The sequence below is a fragment of the Trichechus manatus genome, unplaced genomic scaffold (assembly GCF_000243295.1).
Source record: "Trichechus manatus latirostris isolate Lorelei unplaced genomic scaffold, TriManLat1.0 scaffold00050, whole genome shotgun sequence".
Lineage (NCBI taxonomy): Eukaryota > Metazoa > Chordata > Mammalia > Sirenia > Trichechidae > Trichechus > Trichechus manatus.
The window spans coordinates 9624965-9642135 of NW_004443986.1; the positions used below are offsets into that span (position 1 = coordinate 9624965).

General features: G+C 36.8%; 1 protein-coding gene across 3 annotated transcripts in view; it reads right to left on the bottom strand.

The window, feature by feature from the left end:
- HYCC1 (hyccin PI4KA lipid kinase complex subunit 1) overlaps positions 1-17171 on the bottom strand; it is a 103324-nt gene that overhangs the window by 57807 nt on the left and 28346 nt on the right. The window contains exon 1 of one of the 3 annotated variants that reach the window (XM_023732315.1): positions 15124-15199. The exons of 1 other annotated variant lie outside the window; for it this stretch is intronic. The gene's annotated coding sequence lies outside the window, so the exon portion shown is untranslated. Of the gene's footprint in view, positions 1-15123; positions 15200-17171 lie in introns of those variants that run through there. One more of the 3 variants, XM_023732314.1, reaches the window with a different exon arrangement.

A 17171-nucleotide genomic window follows, 5' to 3' on the forward strand; every position in this document is an offset into this window, starting at 1 on the left:
GATAAGCAATTAAAGACATAGAAGATGAAAAGCAAACAGTGTTTGCCAGCTAAAAGAAGCTTTTGTTTGTCCTTACCACACATTATAACATAACAATTTTCTGAAACCTGAGTTCCAAGATTAGTAACAGTTATAACTAAACGTATCACTGAAGACTAGTTAAGGCAAGAAGCAAAGTGACCACAAAATACAAAACAGTGATTTAAAAATTGTTTCTCTCCGGCGAGGCCAAGATGACGGAGCAGTCAGATGCTTCCGGTGGTCCTTCTTACAACAAAGACTTAAAAAAAAAGTGAATCGATTATATATGACAATCTAGGAGCCCAAAAATCGAAGGCAAACATAAGGACTTGGATCAAGTGGCAGAGGGAGGGAGACAGTTCAGAAGCATCGAGGAATTGCCAGACCTGACCCAGAGGAAGCCAGCGCCATGCAGGGTAGATTGGCTGGCGTGCCCGGTGTGGCAGGCAGTAGCATTCGGAACATATTTTCCACATTGGGAGAGACCGAGCGGCAGAGAGTCTGCTCAGGCCTCCAGAGCCAGTAAAAAGCGGCGCTCAATCGGCAAAACATAATAAGTACACTCATTTAACCTACCACGCGGATCAAAAAAAAACCCCATTTGGGAAGAACCTCTCTCCCATTTATCTGCTCCCTCCCTGCTTTGCACCAGTGCTGGGCCAGCTTCAGCAACTGCTGCATCCCTTGAGCCAGAAGTAGGACCCGTCAGGCACCCTGAGCCATTCTCCTGGCCTTCGAGAGGGAACAAATTAAAAAGCAGGAAAAAATAATCTTCCAGCTCCCCTAAGCTGGGAACTCAGGGCAGGCACAGCTCCTTTGCCTAGGCACAAGCATAAGGGGTCCACGGACTTTGAATGCCTTTCGCCCCTGCATAGACCTGTGTGGGCCCATTTCAACAGCACAGGCCCTCATTAGCACAGTGCAATAGGGTATATACCTAAAGCCTGAATTCACTATAGCAGCTATACGGTGGAGTGGCAGATTCGTGACATTTGACACCGCCCTGCCCACTGAGCAAGGTCCACACCTACAGACATCAGGGGCCTGCAGACTGGTGGCTCCACCCATGCCACCATGCCACCTGCAACAGGGGTCCAAGAATAAGTGGTGCCTCCCAGTCCTTAGGCCAACAGCATTAGGTGCAAATAGTCTGGCTGCAAAACCCACCCACCTACGTGCTCTAGAGAACATGGACACACTTTCCTCACAGACACTCAGAAGCAGCCATCAGCCCACTGCCTTGCTCAGCGTGTGACCTCCTACTGCAGCCAGATACCTGTGCCTACTCCAGTCACCTCTGCCCATCTAGGACTGTAGGTGAGACCCTGCACCACACACATGGTGATCAACTATCTGGACACCTGAGCTGAATCCATACAAGAAAAGTAAATGGACTCCTGGGCTCACATACCTAGTAACAGATCTAACCACCTGGTGACAGGACGTTAGAGTTTCAAAGGTGCCAATAAATAAACTAGATCACATGAGCAGCCTATTTGGGCATATCAAAACAAGAAGCTAGGACACAGTAAGCAAACATAAAATAAATATAATAACTTACTGATGGCTCAGAGACAACAGTCAATATCAAATCACATAAACAGGCAGACCATGATGGCTTCAGTAAGCTCCCAAAATAATCAAGAAATTTTCAGGAGGAAGAGAACTTCTTTGAATTACTGGAGGTAGAATACAAAAGATTAATATACAGAACTTTTCAAGAGATCAGGAAGGAGATCAGGCAAAACATAGAACTAGCCAAGGAACACACTGACAAAGCAATAGAGGAATTTAAGAAGATTAGAGAAGAGCACAGTGACAAATTTAACAGGCTGCAAGAATTCATAGAGAAAGCAAACAGAAATCCGGAAGATTAACAATAAAATTTCAGAATTAGACAACTCAACAGAAAGTCATAGGAGCAGAACTGAGGCAATGGAAGTCAGAATTAGTGAGATTGAAGATAAAACACTTGACACTAACTTACCTGAGGAAATATCAGATAAAAGAATTTTAAAAAATGAAGAAACCCTAAGAATTATGTGGGATTCTATCAAGAGGAATAACCCACGAGTGACTGGACTATCAGAACGGGGGGGTGGGGAGGGTGGATAACAGAAAATACACAGAGAATTGTTGAAGATTTGTTGGCAGAAAACTTCCCTGATATCGTGAAAGATGAGAAGATATCTATCCAAGATGCTCATCAAAAGAAAGTCATCAAGACATATTACAATCAAACTTGCTGAAACCAAAGATAATGAGAGAATTTTAAGAGCAGCTAGGGATAAATGAAAAGTCATGTACAAAGGAGAGTCAATAAGACTAAGCTTGGACTACTCAGCAGAAACCACGCAGGCAAGAAGGGAATGGGATGACATATATAAAGCCTTGAAGGAAAAGAAATTGCCAGTCAAGAATTATATAGCCAGCAAAACTGTCTCTCAAATATGATGGCAAAATTAGGGCATTTCCAGATAAAAAGATGTTTATGAAATTTGTAAAAACCAAACCAAAATTACAAGAAATACTAAAGGGAGTTCTGCAGTTACAAAATCAATAACATCAGATAACAACCCAAGACTAGAACACAGGACAGAGCAACCAGATATCAAAACAGACGGGGAAGACACAAAAGTATATCAAAGCTAAAACACTGAAAATAGGGAAACAGAGATGTCAATATATAAAAGATGACAACATTAAAACAAAAAAAAGGGACTAAAAAAATGTAGTCACACATCTTTCATGTGCAGAGGAAGTCAAGGTGATATAAAGAAATAAAAGATGAGTTTAAACCTAGAAAAATAGGGGTGAATATTAAGGTAACCACAAAGGAAACTAACAATCCTCCAAGTCAAAATAAAAACTAGAAAAACATAAAGACTCAGCAAATACAAAATCAACAACAAGGAAAAAGATGAAAAGAAAATACATAAAGAAAAACAACTCAGCACAGAAAATTAACTGCAACAAAGAAACTGTCAACAACACACACAAAAAAGACATCAAAATGACAGCACTAAACTCATACTTATCAATAATTACGCTGATTGTAAATGGACTGAATGCACCAATAAAGAAACAGAGAGTGACAGAACGGAGAAAAAACACGATCTGTCTATATACTGCCTACAAGAGATACACCTTAGACTTAAAGACACAAACAAACTAAAACTCAAAGGATGAAAAAAAAACATATCAAACAAAAAACACTCCAAAAGAGCAGGGTGGCAATATTAATCTCTGACAAAATAGACTTTTAGACTTTAAAGTAAAATCCACCACAAAGGATAAGGAAGGACACTATACGATGATTAAAGGGTCAATACACCACGAGGACATAACAGTAATAAATATTTACACACCCAGTGACAGGGCTCCAAAATACATAAAACAAACTCTAACAGCACCAAAAAGAGAGATAGACAAGTCCACAATAATAGCAGGAGACTTCAACACACTACTTTCAGTGCAGGACAGAACATCCAGAAAGAAGCTTGAAAAAGACACAGAAGATATAAACGCCACAGTCAACCAACTTGACCTCATAGACATATACAGAACACTTAACCCACCTGCAGCCAAGTATACCTTCTTTTCCAATGCACATGGAACATTCTGCAGAATAGACTACACATTAGGCCATAAAGCAAGCCTTAACAGAATCCAAAGCATCGAAATATTACAAAGCATCTTTTCTGATCATAAAGCCATAAAAGTGGAAATCAATAACAGAAAAAGCAAGGAAAAAAAATCAAACACATGAAAACTGAACAACACCTTGCTCAAAAACTACTGGGTTACAGAAGAAATTAAGGACAGAATAAAGAAATACACAGAATCAAATGAGAATGAAAACACATCCTACCAGAACCTTTTGTACACAGCAAAAACAGTGCTCAGAGGTCAATTTATAGCAATAAATGCATACTTTCAAAAAGAAGAAAGGGCAAAGACCAAAACTTTAACCCTACAACTCAAACAAATAGAAAGAGAGCAGCAAAAGAAGCCATCAGGCAGCAGAAGAAAGCAAATAATTAAAATTAGAGCAGAATTAAATGGAATAGAAAACAGCAAAACAATTGAAAGAGTTAACAAGACCAAAAGCTGGTTCTTTGAAAAGATCAACAAAATCGATAAACCACTGGACAAACTGACAAAAGAAAAATGGGAGAGGAAGCTAATAAACCTAATAAGAAATGAGATAGGCAATATCACAACAGATCCAAGTAAAATTAAAAGTATCGTAACAGAATACTACGAAAAATGTACTCTAACAAATTTGAAAACCTAGAGGAAATGGACAAATTTCTAGAAACATACTACCTAGCTAAACTAACACAAACAGAGATAGAACAACTAAATAAACCTATAACAAAAGAAGAGATTGAAAACGTAATTTAAAAATTCTCAACAAAAAAAAGCCCTGGCCTGGAGAGTTTCACTGGAGAATTCTACCAAACTTTCAAAGAAGAGTTAACACCACTACTACTAAAGATATTTCAGAGCATAGAAAAGGATGGAAAACTTCCAAACTCATTCTACAAAGCCAGCATAACCCTGATACCAAAACCAGGTAAAGACACCACAAAAAAAGAAAATTACAGACCAATATCCCTCAGGAACATAGATGCAAAAATCCTGAACAAAACTCTAGCCAATAGAATTCAACAACATATCCAAAAAATAATTCACAGTGACCAAGTGGGATTCATACCAGGTATGCAGGAATGATTTAACATTAACAATCAATGTAGCCTATCACTTAAGAAAATAAAAGAACCACATGATCTTATCAATTGATGCAGAAAAGGCATTTGACAAAGTCCCACACCTATGCCTGATAAAAACTCTCAGAAAAATAGGAATAGAAGGGAAATTCCTCAACAAAATAAAAGCATTTATACAAAGCCAACAGCCAACATCATCCTAAATGGAGAGAGTCTGAAAGCATTCCCCTTGAGAATGGGAATCAGACAAGGATGCCCTTTATCACCACTCTTATTCAACATTGTGCTGGAGGTCCTAAACAGAGCAATTAGGCTAGAAAAAGAAATAAAGGGCATCCAAATTGGTAAGGAAGAAGTAAAAGTATCTCTATTTGCAGATGATATGATCTCATACAGAGAAAACCCCAAAGAATCCACAAGAAAAGTACTGGAACTAATAGAAGATTTCAGCAAAGTATCAAGATACAAGAGAAAAATACAAAAAATCAGTTGGATTCCTCTACACTAACAAAGAGAACTTTGAAGAGGAAATCACCAAATCAATACCACTTATAATAGCCCCCGAGAAGATGAAATACTTAGGAATAAACCTAACCAGAGATGTAAAAGACCTATATAAAGAGAACTCAAGACATTACTGCAAGAAACCAAAGGAGACCTACATAAGTGGAGAAACATACCTTGCTCATGGATAGGAAGACTCAACATTGTGAAAATGTCTATTCTACCCAAAGGGATCTACAGAAAAGAGCATTTTTTAATGAGATGGAGAAACAAATCATCAATTTCATACAGAAAGGGAAGAGGACCCGGATAAGCAGAGCATTACTCAAGAAGAAGAACACAGTGGGAGGCCTCACACTACCTGATTTTAGAACCTATTATACCACCACGGTAGTCAAAACAGCCTGGTACTGGTACAACAGATACATAGACCAATGGAACAGAATTTAGAATCCAGATGTAAATTCATCCACCTATGTGCAGCTGATATTTGACAAAGGCCCAAAATCCGTTAAGTGGGGAAAAGACAGTCTGTTTAACAAATGGTGCTGGCATAACTGGATATCCGTCAGCAAAAAAAAGAAACAAGACCCATACCTCACACCATGCACAAAAACTAACTCAAAATGGATCAAAGACCTAAGTATAAAATCTAAAACATTAAAGATCATGGAATTAAAAAAAGGGACAAAACTAGGAGCCCTAATACATGGCATAGACAGAATACAAAACATTATTAACAATGGACAAACACCAGAAGAGAAACTAGATAACTGGGAGCTCCTAAAAATCAAACACTTATGCTCATCAAAAGACTTCACCAAGAGAGTAAAAAGATAACCTACTGACTGGGAAAAAATTTCTGGCTACGACAAATTCGATCAGCACCTAGTCTCTAAAATCTACAAGATACTGCAAACCCTCAACAACAAAAAGACAAATAACCCAATTTAAAAATGGGCAAAAAAGATGAACAGGCACTTCACCAAAGAAGACATTCAGGTGGCTAACAGACACATGAAGAAATGCTCATGATCATTAGCCATTAGAGAAATGCAAATCAAAACTACAATGAGATACCATCACACCCCAACAAGGCTAGCATTAATCCAAAAAACACAAAGTAATAAATGTTGGAGAGGTTGTGGAGAGACTGGAGCACTTATATACTGCTGGTGGGAATGTAAAATGGTACGACCACTTTGGAAATCGATTTGGCGCTTCCTTAAAAAGCTAGAAATAGAAGTACCATACAATTCAGCAATTCCACTCCTTGGAATATATCCTAGAGAAATAAGAGCCATCACATGAATACATACATGCACACCCATGTTCATTGCAGCACTAGTCATGATAGCAAAAAGATGGAAACAACCTAGGTGCCCATCAACAGATGAAGGGATAAACAAATTATGGTACATACAAACGATGAAATACTACACAATGATAAAGAATAACGATGAATCTGCAAAACATCTCATAGCATGGATAAATCTGGAAGGCATTATGCTGACTGAAATTAGTCAGTCACAAAAAGACAAATATTCTATGAGACCACTATTATAAAGAACTCAAGAAATGGTTTAAACACATAAGAAAACATTCTTTGAGTTATGAGGGTGGGGAGGGAGGGAGGGGGTATTCACTAACTAGACAGTAGATAAGAATTCTTAGGTGAAGGGAAGGACAACACACAATACAGGGGAAGTCAGCACAACTGGACTAAATCAAAAGCTAAGAAGTTTCCTGAATACAACCAAACACTTCAACGGACAGAGTAGCAGGGGCGGGGGTCTGGGGACCATGGTTTCAGGGGACATCTAGGTCAACTAGCATAACAAAGTTCATTAAGGAAATGTTCTGCATTCCACTTTGATAAGTGGCATCTGGGGTCTTAAAAGCTAGTGAGCAGCCATCTGAGATACATCAATTGGTCCCAACCCACCTGGAGCAAAGGAGAATGAAGAACACCAAAGATACAAGGAAAATATTAGCCCAAGAGACAGACAGGGCCACATAAACCAGAGACTCCATCAGCCTGAGACCAGAAGAACTAGATGGTGTCCGGCTACCACCAGTGACTGCCCTGACAGGGAGCACAACAGAGAGTCCCTGACGGAGCAGGAGAAAAGTCGAGTACAGAACTCCAATTCTAGTAAAAAGACCAGACTTATTGGTCTGACTGAGACTGGAGGGACCCCGGAAGACATGGCTCCTGGACTCTGTTTGCCCAGAACTGAAACCATTCCCGAAGCCAACTCTTCAAAGGTTAGACTGGACCATGGGACTGAAAATGATTCTCGTGAAGACAGCGCTTCTCAGCTCAAGTAGATACATGAGACTAAATGGGCAGCTCCTGGCCAGAGGCGAGATGAGAAGGTAAAAAGGGACAGGACCTAGCTGAATGGACATGGGAAATCCAGGGTGGAAAGGAGGAGTGTGCTGTCACATTATAGAGACATCAGATAGGGTCACATAGCAATGTGCGTGTAAATTTTTATACGAGAAACTGACTTGAACTGTAAACTTTCACTTAAAGCATAATAAAAGTTAAATAAATAAATAAAAATAAAATAAAACTGTTTCTCTCTACCACTACCCAGTAAGAGACTCTCTATAGTTGCCAACCCACCCCCACCTTTTATATCTAATCCATAACCTATTAACATTTATGTCAAAGTTTTGATTCCTATGTAACTGCAGGTTTTATAATCTAATTAGATATCTCGAGTAATATTCAAAATGTATTCTCACATAGAAAAAAAAAAGAAAATCTTTATTCTTGTCAAAGGCAAAGGGAACAGACTAAAATAGGATGCCTACTGTGTAACTAGCTTCCTATTTTTCTGTTCCGGAGAAGGATATTTCAAATTATATTAGAAGGCTAGCTAGGACTCCCTGTTGTATTTCAAAAGCAGAATTAGTCTATGCATGAAATTAATGTTTTATATTTTCAGTATATAATAAAACTTTCCTAATTCTAGTGTTTTATTCTTCAATCCTCACATTATATTATTATCTTAATCCTAATAATTATTTACATATTTCATCAGGGAGCTTGCTAGAAAGCACACCATAAAAATGCTATGATCAGAGACACATAACTTACTGTAATTGTTTTATTATTTCAAGTTAAGAAAAAGCATAAACAGAAAAATGTATTTATAACTTTTATTGTAAGACTCTAACAATTTACTGATTCTTACTATGATTTCACTTCATTCCCTCCCTGAGGAAGTACTGGCTAGAAACAATTACACAATTTTTATAACCATTTGCTTTATATGTCATTATGAAAATCAAATTTCTATAAATCTACAGAACAACCAAGTTTCTGTAAATGGATTGTGATACATTAAGAAGTTTGAAAGTTTTGTCCTATACAATGGAGTCATTGCAGTAGTTAAATTAAGCGACACCTGAAGATTACCAAGATTCTTAGGTGAATTTCAGAACAATAGAGCAGGAGGAAATGTTACAGAATAAAATTAATTTAATCTTAGGGATTTTGCTGCTTAGAAAGAGACCAGTCACCTGGAGAGTCCTATGAAGAAGAAGGGCATCACTACTGATTGCCTCGCTGTCCTGAAGTGAATAAGGCCCCCACTCAAGGAGAGAAAAAATATAATTCTTAGGGCCAATGAGAGAGGTGTGGAAAGTCTTCTCAAAGACCCATAACTTAGGCCTACTTTCCCCATAAATCACCAAGTAAATATCTGGTGATCAAGAACAGAGCAGAGATAAATATTCAGGGAATTTTTTTTTTTCTTTTTTTTTTTACTAAGGCAACTTTTGCCTACCACAAATACAAATAAAATCATGTTGGGATATCAATGTGCTATCGCTACCAGCATAATGTGTTGTTGTTGGAAAAGCTAGGATAATTAGAAGGAAAGACAGCAATCCCTCTTTTCATTTCCCATTTCCATCTTCCTATTTTTCTCAAATCTTCCAGGACTTTAGAAGAATATTTTGTCAAGGGAAAGGATATCTGATTTGAACTTTAATAACAGAAGTTAGAAAGAACTATTTGTCAACATGCATTCAGTATTTGACTGGCCCTATGACTTGCTTTGGCCAGAAGAATATGGGGGACGCAATGCTGTGACGCTTCTGAGGCTAGGCCTTAAGAAACCAGCAGATTCCACTTACATGATTTGGAATTCTCTCCCTCTTGGAATCCAGCCACCATACTGTAAGAAGCCCAAACCACCATGGAAGGCTGTTTGGAAGAGAACTGAGGTCCCTGCTGAGCTGCCAGCTGAGAGCCAGCCATGTGAGTGAGCCATTTGGACATTTCAGCCATCGAGCCTCCAAATGACTGCAGCATCAGCTGACGACATGGAACAGAAGATCTGCCCAGTTAAATCCAGTCAACCTTATATTTGTGAGAGATAATAAACAGGGTGTTCTTGTTCAAAGCCACTAAGTTTGAGGATGGTTTGCTAGGTAGCAATAGATAACCAAAATACTGTTTTCATCAAACATTTAGGGTACACCATTCTTGTGCAAGGCACTGTACCAACTCCTATTGGAGAATATTAGCTTGATCAAGACATAGTCCCTACCTTCAAGAAATTAAATTTTTCTCTGCAAACTTGTTGTGAAACCTATATTAAATCGGAAATAATCTTTGAATTGTCTAATAAATGTTATTACATTCTGCTGATGTATATATACTTTTTTGCCTGATTCCTATTGTTAATAATGGTAGACGTTGTGAAACGGTTAGAATTCAAAGTCTGGAGAAATGAGTGGCCCAAAGAACAAAACAAAGCTCACTGACTAAGTCCTGGTGGCACAGTGGTTAACAGCTACAGCTGCTAACCAAAAAGGTTAGCAGTTCAAATTCACTAGCCACTCCTTGAAACTCTATGAGGCGGCTCTACTCTGTCCTATAGGGTCACTATGAGTCGGAATCAACTCAATGGCAACAGGTTTGGTTTGGTTTTGGTTTATCATAAATGCTATGCTTAATCAATGGTTAAGAACTTGGCTGCTAACCAAAAGGTCGGCAGTTCGAATCAACCACCTGCTCCTTGGAAACCCTAGCGGACAGTTCTACTCTGTCCTAGAGGGTGGCTATGAGTCAGAATCAACTCGACAGCAACAGGTTTATCAATGCAGCCAACACATCACAATAACTACTACAGTTGCCATTATATTATATAAAAGTTACTTTTACACATTAGGTGTAAACAATCTTATTTCATACATATCCTGATGCCTGATCCTCAGAATTTTCCTGAAATGTCATGATTTTTTTTCAAATTTTCAGTTAAGAAAAATGAAGTTTCATCTGGATTTTCTACTTTATAGTATAAGATTTTTGCCAATTTTTAGGAAACTAAGATAATATAAACATTTTAAGAAGTCAAACAATATAATAAGGGATTCAGGTTTAACAGAATAATTAACAACCCTTATTATTGGGAACTTCAAAATAAAATAGGCTACTGAGAGACAACATACACGTTCCAAAGTTCCTTAAGACTGTGAAAGATTTTTCACCTAAGATTGTTTAAGTAAAATTCTCTTGAAAATTAGGTGATAAACTAGAAGATTCTTAAAGTTCCTGCTTATGCTACATCCATATATAGAAAATAAATTATTCAAAAGAAAGTTTATTAAAATGTTATTACATTATTATACATTTTCACAATGTATCACCTTAATATTACAGAAAGGAATGTATGTAAAGACAATAAAACCCTTATTCCAAAACCCACACTATCTCAAAGCATAGGCTGAATATAGGTTGCTTTCATAATGTTGGTAAGTTTTCCAAAGGGATGATTTCTATAAATACGATGGCAAAATCCAGAGTATAATTCTATGTAAAACGCCTTTATATTATACGAATATTGAGGCTTAAATTTCTTCTCTTCTACAAAAAGGTGGGGAGGTGGAAAAACAGACACAATAGAAATGGTAAGTGTATAAGAAAACCACTAAGAAACAAATTTTCACTTCATCAGGAAATCACAGGTCACAAAACCTATCACAAACCATAGTATGAAATAGAATGCTTAAAATAATGTTGAATCACTAAGGCATGTGCTATGTTAATCTAAACAAGAAGTGCTTATCTCAGTGAAGTGGCTCCTGCTCATGTCACCATCCTGGTTGCTCTTACATAAAAGAAATCTAATTTGTCAATACATTGGACATTATTTTAGTCAGGGCTATTTGAATGCTAGCTCAAAAAACAGGGAATATTTGCAAAGAATCTTGCAAAAATCCAAAGGCAAGAAATGTAGCACAAAACCCCGAGTATGGTCCCCCAGACATCTTTTTAACTCAGTACTGAAGTCACTCCTGAAGTTCACCCTTCAGCCAAAGATTATACAGGCTTATAAAACAAACAATAACACACGTAGTTCAACCATGTATATGAGACTAAATGGGCATACTAGCCCAAAATTAAAGACGAGAAGGCAGGAAGGGACAGGAAAATTGGATGAATGGAAATGGCGAACTCAAGGTTAAGAAGGGGAGAGTGCCGTCACATTGAGGGGTTGGCAACCAATGTCACAAAAATGATTTATTAATTGTTTAAGAGGAACTAATTTGCTCTGTAAACTTTCACCTAAAGCACAATTAAAAAAAAAAAAAAAAGAATTGTAGCACAACAGAAATATAATTTGATGCAAAAATTAGAACTTAGAACCTTCTCTTCTAAAGGCAGTCTCTTCTGACTTCTTTGCCTTGTTCAGTGCATTTGTTCCATTCTTTATTTGCCGAATGGCTTCCTAACTAAATTCATCAAGTTGATGGTCTATTATGGTTATTCTAATCCTAACTGTCACAACCTTTCTACCCCAGGCATATACTTCTCTCTGCACCAAACCTGCATTTTTCAATTTCCAACTCTAAATTCTCTAAATAAACCTCTGATTGTGCCAGTTCCTTATTTTAAGCCTGACTACAACTCACTGAATAGCCTAAAGATTGGCTGTCCTTGGGACAGATGTCTCCTCTTGGCCCAACAGTTGAAACCAAGCATGTAGACTCATGTAGATACAGACTTATTCAAAAGGAGCTTTGCATGGGCAGAAACGGTAAATATACCTAGTATTTAGAATAAATATAATATCCAGGAGAAATCTAAGAAGCTGACTATCAAGAAACAAAATTGTAAATTAATGAATCCTAAAATTTCATGACTTTCTTTAGCGATCGAGTCTCACAGAAAGAGTTCATATTAGACGTGGAGACAGGTAAACCCTAAGACCTTTTTCATACAAACTGCTTCCAAACCAGGTCACTCCTATATTGTATTTAATCAATCTTTAAAACCTAAGTTACATATAGCCTTCTTAAATTGGCTCACACTTAACAGATACACAAATATTTGTTCAATGAATGAATAAATGAACAAGCCTATGAATCTTTGCTAGTTTGGGCCATGAATTACATTCTGAGTTTTTAATATAACATTTATCTTATTAATTAGTCCTCCATGGTAGCTGACATTATGGCATGCAACGAAAGTCATCCTAAAGGCAAGAAATTTTGTACTAGAGGAAAAGCAAGGAATCAGAGCTAGAGATAAGTTATAAAGTCATCCATATATAATTAATCATACAATACGATTACTTATAAGTGCAATAAAAATAAATGACTTTTCCCAAAGTGGATAAGTTTAATATAGGGGCCCCAAAGCTAGTAAATATCCATGGTAAAAATCCATTCTTAACATGTTTAGTATGAGGAAGGAATGAGGGTCTATGCTGAGGAAGGTTCCAGACAGGTCAATGAAATAGAATTTTCTAAAATAAACAACAGAAGAACTATCAAGGAGGAAAAGGTCATCAATGTTTAAAGTAGTAAAAACATACAAGGATTACAACAAAAAGTCTGATGACTCTCCAGGAAGACAATGCAGGAAAAAAAAAAAATAGGTCTAACGGAATGAAACCATTGAAAGCCAAGGCTTAAAAAGAATCTAATGGAAAGAAAAATGAAAGCACAAATATACTCTAGACAGTACACTTACAGTTATGAAGGTAAGAAAAAAATATTTTTGCTTGTTGTAAATGAAGACAATACCATTAATGGTGAAATTTTCAAGTTTGACTTTCCCATCAGCAAACTAAAGCATAAATTATTTATAATATGATGATCTGTGCCTCCGTTGTCTCACTCTGCCCTTATACTTATATTTCAACATGCATGTTATGTATTGTCAACAGTCCTTAAGGAAAATGTCTTTTTTATCCTGTAAGAATTTATTAATGTGGCTGTTTGAGTGGATTCATACATACTTTATGGCTTTAACCAGAGAAAATGTCCTTGAACTTAAAGCGCTTTTCAGTTTCTTTTAAATGGTCTGACAAGTTTAAGCATTGCTTGATGTAGAAATCATACTTACAGGATACTAAAAGTATGGCACAAAGTGATAGTCGGCATTATAAGACCGTGAAGAAAAGACTCTTTTATGCACTAGAATATTCTTAATCATTCAAGAAAATAAAGCTCTCTGGTCAAGAAACTTCCATTTGCCTGCCAGAGGATTTCTCGTGTATATAATTAAGTCACTGCCATTCAATTTATTAATCAAATAAAGTATAAAATGCTTTGGAAGATTAAAAAGAAAATGTTTGCTCTTCATTTTAGAAAGGTCTACCACATTAACTATCTTAAAAATTGCAAATAACCAAAAGAATATTAAGAACTTCACCACCAGTGTACATAATTTTAAAGTTTAAATTTGTGTCAGTAATTACAGGCAAGTTCTGTCCAGATATTATAAGCATAAATACATACAGCAAGTATTTAGTAAATACTTGTTGAACAAAGGAATAAATTTCATCCTTCGTAATACCTGTTAAATTTACCGTCGGTGCCCTATCTCCACAACAACACCCTCAATCTAGGCCTTTGTTACCTCTGCACATCACACGGCCTTCCGGTTCCTGGCTTCTTCCCTTCTCCAGTGCCACATGCACATTACTGCCAGATTAACTTCCTGAAACACTACTTTTCTCCTGAACATACCCATGACACTTTCCAGATCTAAACTCCCCCTGTGATATGGCCATATTTTACCTACCCAGTTTTACTTATCGCTATTCTCCAATATATACCATGCCATTCCCACCTCCATGACTTTGCCTATGCTTCTCCTCTCTACTATATCTCAGGGCCCATGCTGATGAAGTATACAGGTTGGTAACAGCAAACTGTCAGGCAAGAACTATAGCACCGCATCTGTGAACCACAACAGCGTCATCTGGTTGATTATTTTAAAGATTTGTTTATTGATATGGATAAATTTGGCTTAGAAAATCTATTAGAATTTTTAAAGAATCCTAAAGAGTCCACTAATATAAGTTAAGCATTTCATTAGATATAAAAATATCACAAATTGAATGATTTTAAATTTAATATTAGGCATAAATCTACAAGAGCAATTATTGGCTGAAGTAAGATTTTCCAAAATAGTTTGTACTCATCTTTTACAAGATGTAATTATGTTGTTGCCGTTAGGTACCATTGAGTCGATTTTTGACTCATAGTGACCCCGTGTGACAGAGCAGAATCAACCTATAGTATTTTCTGGGCTGTAATCTTTACAGAAGTAGATCACCAGGTCTTTCTCCAGCAGAGCCACTAGGTGGGTTTGAATGGCCAACCTTTCTGTTAGCAGCCGAGTGCTTAACTGTTGCACCACCAGAGCTCAAGTATTAACTCAAGAAATCAAAGTCATTAGCCCTGACAACTAAGACACAAATTATAGTGTTTATGTTGACAGATTTCAAGAGATCAGTGTAAAATTTTCAAACTATAAAAATTACCTTAATATCTTTCATTGACATAATTATTGTACAATTGCATGGTAAGTACAATGCTTTTTACATACTCACTAAACTAGGACTTGAAGTTGACAAAATTTGTTATTCATCCCCTGTGCAGCTCATACAATTAATCCAGACTGTAGGCCAGGGCAGGGCTAGAGTGGAAACATAGAACCAGGTAAAAACAGACATAGAATGGGAGGCCAATTTTTTATATATACAAAAAAATTCAACATTACTATAAATGCAAACTGCAACTTCAGTAACTCAACAAGCACTTGAGTGCCTACTGAGTATAATGCAAAGTATTTCTATTACTGTGCACTATTAGCGAAAGAACAGTAAAATACAGCCTGCATCCTTAAAGGAGCCTGTAATCTAAATGGCAAAGGAAAGGAGGGGGGATAAATGAGGGGAACAATGAATCAAGGTAGCACCCCACATTTTCTACAGAAATAATTACAAGTGTTAGCTTGTTAGCAGAGCTTCTAGACTAAGAAAGACTAAGACGAAAGGTCTGGCCACCTACTTCCAAAAATTAGCCAATATAAACCTTATGGATCACAACAGAACACAGTCCTCTTACTGCCTTGCTCAGGATACATCATCAGGAGGTATTTAATTGCTAGAAGAAGACATCACGTTTGGTAAAGGAGAAGGCTAACTCGAGGGCTTGGGAGACCCTCGGTGAGATGGATTGGCACAATAGCTCAATAATGGATATGAATGTGCTGGAGACTGTGAGGATGACGCAGGTCCAGACCACGTTTTGTTCTGTTGTACATAAGGTCTCATGAGCTGGAGTCAACTCTACAGCAGCTAACAACAACATCCTAGCACAATGGCTTCCATCCTTAAGGTTACTTCACAGTTTAAGACGACTACTGTAGCCATCATGCCCACATTCCAGGAAGGAGGATGAGAAAAAAAGAATGCCTCTTATAAACTGAGACATATATATCACTGGCCAGAATTTAGTATTAATGGCCACACTTAGCATTATGGGAGGCTAAGCAAAATCATGTTTAGTAGAGCGACAACACAGTCAGCTAAAATTTTGAGTTCTACTTCTAAGAAAGAAGTGAAAAACAAGTATTTTTGGACAATCATCAGTCTACTACACATGCACGTTGTTATCTGGTAGGACTTAGTTTATATTACCATTATAAATGTAATTTCTTTTTCTACACTTTATATTTTATAGTTTGTAGTTGATATACTGTTAGCTCAAGCATGTAGAAAAGCTATCATTTTCCTATATATTCTGTTTATTTTGTTTCCAACTGTCTTATTGAATTACTAAGAGTTCTAATAACTTTTCAGTTTATTATCTTGAATTTTCTAGGTAGATAATTGTATCAATTATAAATAAGTGTCTCATCTGAGAGTTAAATATTTTATACCATATCAACATTAATCTCCAGTTTAATCTCACCTATAAGAATTTTGCCCTTCAGTTGATATATCATATTTCACATTTCCAACTTAAACTTACAGGTCTTAAAGTTTGCTGCTATAGATATGATGTGAGGAAATGTTGGTACTGCTTTTGGGATCGTAACAATTTCATAAGACGCTACTTTACAAAAAAAATTCTAAATTATTCAAAAATAAATAATCCAGTTAGAAAAAAAAATGTTAACCTAAATAGCTAACAAAACTGTTGGTTTGGTTGGTTTATAACTAAATGAAAACTATTACTACTACTACCACAGACAAATAATCTGTGCCAATTCATCCCTGCCACCCCCCACACACTCACAAATAGGCACACACATCTTAGTCATGTTAACACCTATGCAAAAAACACCCTTGTGGCAGTTTAGCATCATGCACTTAATCTTAAAAGAAAGTGAATGGGAATTAAATGAAGATCATATAGTTGAGCCTAACAAATGAACTGAACAAACAAGGATGAAGAGGCATGACTATATACAGAAAAAATGATTTAGGTGCTTACAGAAACAGTAGGTAGAAGAGCATTTTAAAATGTAACACAACCACCAAAAAAGTTAATGCCATATTGGGCTGCATTAATAGAAGTACTTAGGACAAGGAAGTGGAAGCAGTAATGCCTACAACAGAACATGATATTCTAAGTATCCTGAAGAGC